General features: G+C 46.8%; 1 non-coding gene across 1 annotated transcript; it reads right to left on the bottom strand.

Annotated features, from left to right (window-relative positions):
* Positions 1 to 233: 233 nt before the first annotated feature.
* On the bottom strand, positions 234 to 303 carry TRNAV-UAC. The gene has a single exon. It is a non-coding gene; the product is annotated as a tRNA-Val (tRNA).
* Positions 304 to 7,740: the final 7,437 nt, after the last annotated feature.

Genomic DNA, 7,740 nt, shown 5'->3' on the forward strand with positions numbered 1-7,740 from the left:
ATCCAATCTCTTCTTCTTCTACTTTTGTTTCAGTAGCATTCACACATGGTGCTAGTAACGCAGTATACAGCTTATAACCATTGCAGGTAAATTTTTATACCCATATGAATACACATGAAGCTGCCATACTGAATTGGTCTATCAAGGTCAGTATTGCCTGCTGAGACTGGAAGCAACTCTCCAGGGTCTCAGGCGGAGGTCTTACACATCACCTACCACATGGTCCATTTAACTGGCGATGCTGGGGATCGAACCCAGGACCTTCTGCACGTAAAACAGACGCTCTGCCACTGAGCTACAGGCTTACAGCGACAGGCCTTTCGAGAGCTATAATGGCTAAATGGAGCCTCCATGTTCAAAGGCAGTAGGCTTTGGATACCAACTGTGGGGTGTGGGAGACTCCTGTCTTTATGCTGGTTGTAGACTTCCCACTGGCATCAGGTTGGCCCTTCTTGGCAAAAACCCTAAAAGACTAGATGTTTCTGCAAGTCTGATCTAGCAGGGCTCCACTGTTATTCACTCACAGGTACACTCACAGGTACAGAAAGCAAGGGTTTAAAGGAACTTGGAGCCCTTTAAACCCCTGCTTCCTGCTCTATCTATGAACTGCAACAGAAGTTCATGGAAAGTTTGTGATGATAGACCCATCATGAACTTCGGTTCTCAAACCATGAACAGCAAAATTCATGATTATTTTGCTTCGTGGTTCACTTTGTGCCCATCCCTATTTAGGAAGCCTCCAATCAAATTATCTGCTCAGAGCAAGTGGGCTTCAGAAAAAGGTGAAGTACAATTGATCTTTGCTTGATCCTATACCATCTCACCCTAAAATGCACTATGGGACCTACCAAACATTTGTTTGCAGCATTTGTGGACCTAAAAGCTGTCTTTGATCCAGTGGATAGGAACTGGCTTTGGTCGAAGCTGGCCATTACAAACATCAACAAATGGCTACTATTTTTTATACACAAACTCCATAGTAACCTAACAACCAAAATAAGAGTGGGCACCTCTGGATTGTTAACTGAGGAGATTCCAATCCTCAGAGGTGTAAAACATGGGTGTATTCTAGCTCCCCTGCTCTTCAACGTATACCTCAATGAGATAGCCAAGAGATTGACAGGCCCAAAGTTTATTCCACATTCACTTGGCCAACAGAAAGTATCTATGTTTCTGTATGCTGATGACATGGTTCTACTGTCTTTTACATGAGTTGGCCTCAAGGGCTGGCCTGGATGGGCCTTTGGCCTGATCCAACATTGGATTCTCTTATGTTCTTATCTTAGATAGCATGTATTCAACTTCTTGTTTAGTAATCAACACAGAAACCATATGGAGTTTCTTGTATCTACGCGTACATTTTTTTAAAAAAACGAAATGGCAGAAAAGGCTCCATTGCAAGGTCTATTATTTTCTATTTATTTATTTATTTTCAGATTTATACCCCACCCTCCCAACGGCTCAGGGCGGCTAACATACGGCAAAAGCCACATTAAATCGATGAAATACAGTAAATACAGTAAAACAAAGCCACTTTAAAACACGCAATAAAACCATACAATATTTAAAGTGCTCCAGTCTTCCTACATATAAACCCTACATATAACTGCCAAACACTGATCAATGTTATGCAGAACCTCTGTTGTTTACCTGCTGACGTTGTGCAAACGTCTCTCGACAACTAGAAAGGCGCCGTGAAAAAAACTATACAAAATTAATTTTATGTAACTCGGTAAGGATTCTCTCAGAAGCTCTGTAAATATCACTGTTTCCGCCTGCTTAAAGACTGAACACACAAAGCTGCCTTATACGGAATTAGACCAGTGGTCCATCAAGGTCTGCGTTGTCCACTTGACTGGCAGCAACTCTCCACGGTCTCAAGTCAAGGTCGATCACCGAACACAGGATCCAAGTAGATTCTGTACTGCTGAGCCACAGCCCCTCCGCTATCGGCGGAAATCTAGGACGGCTGTCCATGTTCACCACTACCTTGGATAGTACGCCATATGCCTGCTATAGCTTTCCACCATGTGCAATTATAGATGTGGTGTTTTCTAGGAGTTATCCAGCATTTACTGTGGGGAACTGGAATAGCTCAGGCATTCTTGGAACTGAGAAAACTAGCAGGATCTAGCACTCCGGCTTCATTTCAAGCAATGTTTCTGTGGTACAAATGTGTGTTTGTCTTGAGGACCCTGTAAACGGCTTGTGAAAGAGCTCCTTTTACAAGTACTTCTTTCTCTACCTGCTCTGTCCCATGCATAATCTTGTAAACCTCGATCATGTCACCCCTCAGCTGTCGTTTCTCCAAGCTAAAGAGCCCCAAGATGGAGGAGGGGTGGGTGGGTAGTATGCTTGCATGCACCTTAATTCAAAAAACTTATTTGCAGTATGAAATGTTTTTTTCTGTCTTAGGGACTGTACCTGTGAGTGAATAACAGTGGAGCCCTCCTGGATCAGACTTATTTATTTTATTCCTTCGATTTGCAGAAACATCTAGTACTTTAGGGTTTTTGCCAAGAATGGCCAACCTGATGCCAGTGGGAAGTCTACAACCAGCATAAAGACAGGAGTCTCCCACACCCCACAGTTGGTATCCAAAGCATACTGTAAACGGCTTGTGAAAGACGTAAACGGCTTGTGAAAGAGCTCCTTGCGCACACGGGCCTTTGCATTTACAAAGTGGGCAGCGCAGGCAAACCGAAAGGAATAAAATACAAAAACATCACAGGGCATCTCTTTCCAGCCATCTCAAAAGGGAGAAAGCAGATTACAAGGACAGCCAAAAGGTAAGATCTGTTTCTATGCTGGAACAACATTTTTAATATTCGCACCCCTACACGGCCAGACGCAGAAACTGCCAATGCCGCAAATACTCTCCTGTGGTTGGAGACAAACATTTTACTCTTCCCAGCGGCATCCCAGAGGGACCCTGGTGAGCAAGCGGCGCTGATCCATACGACAAGATCTGTCATGGAACAAGGTCTGAATATGCCGACTGTCTGAAGCTACCTTATACCAAATCAGACCACTCTTCCATCTCATTCAGCATGGTTTATTCTGACTGACAGCGGTTCTCCAGGGCCGCAGGCGGAGGCCTTTCCCAGCCTGCTATACGAGATCATTATAACCGGAGGGGCTGGGGGGGGGTATTAACCCAAGGCCTTATGCACGCAAAGCATGTGTGCTCTGCTGCTCAGCTATTCTCCTTTGGAAGAAAATGGGCATTTAGGTGAAAGGAGGACAGGGGAGACAGGTATAGGGGAAAGGTATAGGTGGTAAAGGTATAGCAGCATGTATTTAAGAAACACTGCTTGCTCTCTCTCGCCTCATTAATACGCTCAGCAAATGAAACCACAGAAGCCGAGGGTGAATGATTCAGCACCTTTTCTTTTTTCCCAAAAAGCTTCTGTATGATTTCCCAGATCTTCCTGACGGATACGACACACGCCAATAAACAGACAGGTATGTGATAAACGGAGCTTTGACTCTCGAAAGAACAGAAGAGAAGCCTATGTTGGATCAGGCCAATAGCTCATCCAGTCCTACACTCTGTGTCACACAGTGGCCAAAAACACCAGGTGCCACCAGGAGGTCCAGCAGTAGGGCCAGGACACCAGAAGCCCTCCCACTGTTGCCCCCCCCCAGCACCAAGAAGACAGAGCATCCCTTGCCCCAGACTGAGAGTTCCTATCTATACCTTGTGGCTAAGAACCACTGATGGACCTCTGCTCCATAGAAGAACATCAGAGACGCCAATGTTGGATCAGTCCAATGGCCCATCCAGTCCCACACTCCATGTCCCACAGCAGCCAAAAACACCAGGTGCCACCAGGAGGTCCAGCAGTAGGGCCAGGACACCAGAAGCCCTCCCACTGTTGCCCCCCCCCCCAAGCACCGAGAATACAGAGCATCACTTGCTCCAGACTGAGAGTTCCTATCTATCCCTTGTGGCTAATAGCCCCTGATGGACCTCTGCTCCATATAAGAACATAAGAGAAGCCAATGCTGGATCAGGCCAATAGCTCATGCAGTCCGTGTCACACAGTGGTCAAAAACACCAGGTGCCATCATGAGGTCCAGCAGTGGGGCCAGGACACTAGGAGCCCTCCCACTGTTCCCCCCCCCCAAGCACCAAGAATACAGAGCATCGCTTGCCCCAGACTGAGAGTTCCTATCTATACCTTGTGGCTAATAGCCACTGATGGACCTCTGCTCCATATGCTTATCCAATTCCCTCTTGAAGCCGTCCATGCTTGTAGCCGCCGCCACCTCCTGTGGCCGTGAAAGCTTATTCCGAAGCATCTTGTAGGTCTCTAAGGTGCTACTGGACTCGAATCTAGACGTTCTACTGCAGACCAACCCGGCTCCCCTCTGAAACTAGTTACCACAGAGAGAAATCCCCGACACTCGTAGTCATGCCCACCAAAGAGGCAAGGATTCCTACTACGGCTCATGGCATTAAGACAAGAACAACACAAATCAGGATCAAGCAAGCCCTTTGCAAACAAATGGGGAGGGAGATCTTGATATAAGCATAGGGAGCAGAGGTCCATCAGTGGCTATGAGCCACAAGGTCTAGATAGAAACTCTCGGTCTGGGGCAAGGGATGCTCTGTCTTCTTGGTGCTTGGGAGGGGGCAACAGTGGGGGGGCTCCTAGTGTCCTGGCCCCACTGCTGGACCTCCTGATGGCACCTGGTATTCTTGGCCACTGTGTGACACAGAGTGTTGGACTGGAGGGGCCATTGGCCGGACCCAACATTGGCTTCTCTGATGTTCTTTTACGGAGCAGAGGTCCATCATGGGCTCTTAGCCACAAGGTATAGATAGGAACTCTCGGTCTGGGGCAAGGGATGCTCTGTATTCTTGGTGCTTGGGGGGGCAACAGTGGGAGGGCTTCTAGTGTCCTGGCCCTACTGCTGGACCTCCTGATGGCACCTGGTATTTTTGGCCACTGTGTCACACAGAGTGTTGGCCTGGATGGGCCATTGGCCGGACCCAACATTGGCTTCTCTAATGTTCTTATGGGGTGCCTCTCCTCTCCAAAGGCAGTAAAACGTTTCCTTCTGCTCTTCGGAAGATATACCTGATCACATCTTTGCAATGAGCCCGGATCTGAAAGTCAGCCCTTAAAACCATGACTCACCCCTTCCAAAACCGCTTTTTGGTAAGGGCTGGCCTTTGAAGAATCCAGTGGGGAAGACTCAACATGAGTATTCTTCCACCAGCTTACAGAGGGCCCCACCCACAAAAAAAGAGGTTTTGTCCGGAGAACAGGGTCAGAAATCAGGACCAGAGAATCTCCAGGGAGCGTATTAAGAGTACAAGAAATAACTAAGCCACCCTGGACGGATAGCGGTTTCTGTCCTCCACATTCATTAACCAGATTCAGAGCCTCCCATTGGTTTGAAGAGCGCCAGGGAGCCCTTCGCACTGCAAGAAATCACTCAGATTTCTCTAGCTGTAGCAAAGATCAGAGTGGGGGTAACATTCAAGCTAAGCAGCCCAAAGGTAGATTATTTAGAGAAGGAGATCACCAAAAACGTGCCACAGTTGTTTGCACAAAAGATGTGCCCGATTGTTGTGAGACAAGATGTACGGCGAACATACGGCTGCACTGGTAGGCCTGAAATTCATCATCCAAGGAAACTGTGGAACCAATGAAAGTGGGGATTTGCTGCTCTCAGGAACAGCCAACAGACTCGAGGAGCGCAGAAGAGGAAGACGCTCAGAACAGACACAGAGGAGGGAGAAGGAAAATGTGACAAGTCATTTTTTTTCCAGCCAATCTCTGCTCCGTAACAGAAATAACCTCAGGGTTGGAAAAGGAATCTTGCTTGGACGAGGAGGAAATCAACACGCACTGCTCCCGTTTGAATCAACGTTTCCTCCCCCCGCCTTTTCACAAAAGAACAAGATGGGTCAGGCAGGAATTCTGGACTGCTCTCCAGACAGCCTACGCCGGAACCACACTGCCTTTTGAGATTTTATTTAATTATTTAAGGTGCCATAAACCTCCCGTTTCGTTTTTTGCTGCAACAGACCAGCAGGGCTGCCCCTGTGGAGCTAGGGAGTGTTACCTTTCCTCAGGAGGAAACCCATTTTTTATTTCTCAGCCTATCAGGGAAAAGCTGGTTATAACTATTCTAAATAAATAGCTCTATAAACGCATCAAGGTGCAGGCAGTGTGGCTGCTGTTACATTCCGGCATCCCCAATTAATATGATTTCATTTCGGATAGAGGCTTTTGGTGAAAAAGGAGGGGAAGCAATGAAATTTGTATTTCCATCTATTCCTTCCTAGTTAGGATATACATACATACATACATACATATATATATATATATACACACACACATATGTTTGTGTGTATATATAGATACATAAATATACACACACAAACACACTATATATAGATCTCCCCGGCCCCAAAGACATCCAGTTGTCCTCGACCGGAGACAGGGCCTTTTTGGTCCTGGCTCCAACCTGGTGGAACTCTCTGTCAAATACCACCAGGGCCCTGTTGGACCTAATGCAATTCCACTGGACCTGCAAGGCAGAGATCTTCCTCCAGGCTTTTGGCTGAGGACAGCAACAGTTTCCCATCACGGCCGGCACCCTCCTCCTGCCTTCCATCCTTTTCATTTTTGCCTCCTCCTTACTCCGCCCGCGAGATGGCAACAGAGTCCAGAATGGATTTAAGATCAAATCAGTGACGTCATCTGGAGATTATTTAAAGAACGGAAGGAATGTTCGTTTATTAATTCTAACAATGTTACGTCTTGATGTTTTAACCTTTGTTGTACATCGCCCAGATCCCTGTGCATTCAGGGACTGGGCGATCCTTAAATTTAAAACATAAATATATTCTAACCAAGAAGGAATAGATGGAAATACAGAAAAATACAGACACAAGAGGGGGGGGGTAGAATCACAGAGTCGGAAGGGGCCATACAGGCCATCTAGTCCAACCTCCTGCTCCATACAGGATCAGCCTGGAGCCTTATCCAGCCGCTGATTAAAGACTGCCAGTGAGGGGGAGTTCACCACCTCCCTAGGCATCCGATTCCACTGCTGAACAACTCTTACTGTAAAAAATACATATATGTAGGCATATACACACACATGCATCACTATACATATGCATGTCTATGTGTGTGCATTTACATATGTGTGTGTTTCTGTGTGTATGCACTCATACTTAAATTGAGAGGGAGCCAATTACTCCTCCTTTGGAGTTTTTTTTCCTTGCCCCCCTTCATTCTTTTTTCTTCCTTTTTTAATTTCAGCATATATAAATTACAATTATCATTGGGCCTACCACAAAACAACCTCAAAAACCCTAAAGCAAAATTCACACATTCAGAAGCAACCATGCAAATCTAAGAAACCAACCATTCAAAATACCATATCATTAAATAAAGCAGGGAGCCCAAATTACTCAACCCGATCCGGCGCAAACCCTAAAACCGGGAACCAGCCCGATTCCAAAACCGGACCGACAAGGGGCCAGAATCGGCCTGCGCCAGTGGAGATGACAATCTGTCCGTCAAGCAGAAGTCAGGAACTCTGTCAAACCGACTCCCCTTTTTGGCCTACCTAGAAACGGGGGAGTGGGAAAATGGGGGAGGGGGAGGAATTGGGGGAAGAGGGGAATTGGGGCAGGGGGGAGGAGTAATTGGGGGAAGGAAGGAATTGGGGAAGTGGGAGAGGGAGGGATGGAGGAGGGGGAGGGAGTAA

Source organism: Gekko japonicus, unplaced genomic scaffold, assembly GCF_001447785.1.
Source record: "Gekko japonicus isolate JY-2015 unplaced genomic scaffold, Gekko_japonicus_V1.1 scaffold2948, whole genome shotgun sequence".
Taxonomy (NCBI): Eukaryota; Metazoa; Chordata; class Lepidosauria; order Squamata; family Gekkonidae; genus Gekko; species Gekko japonicus.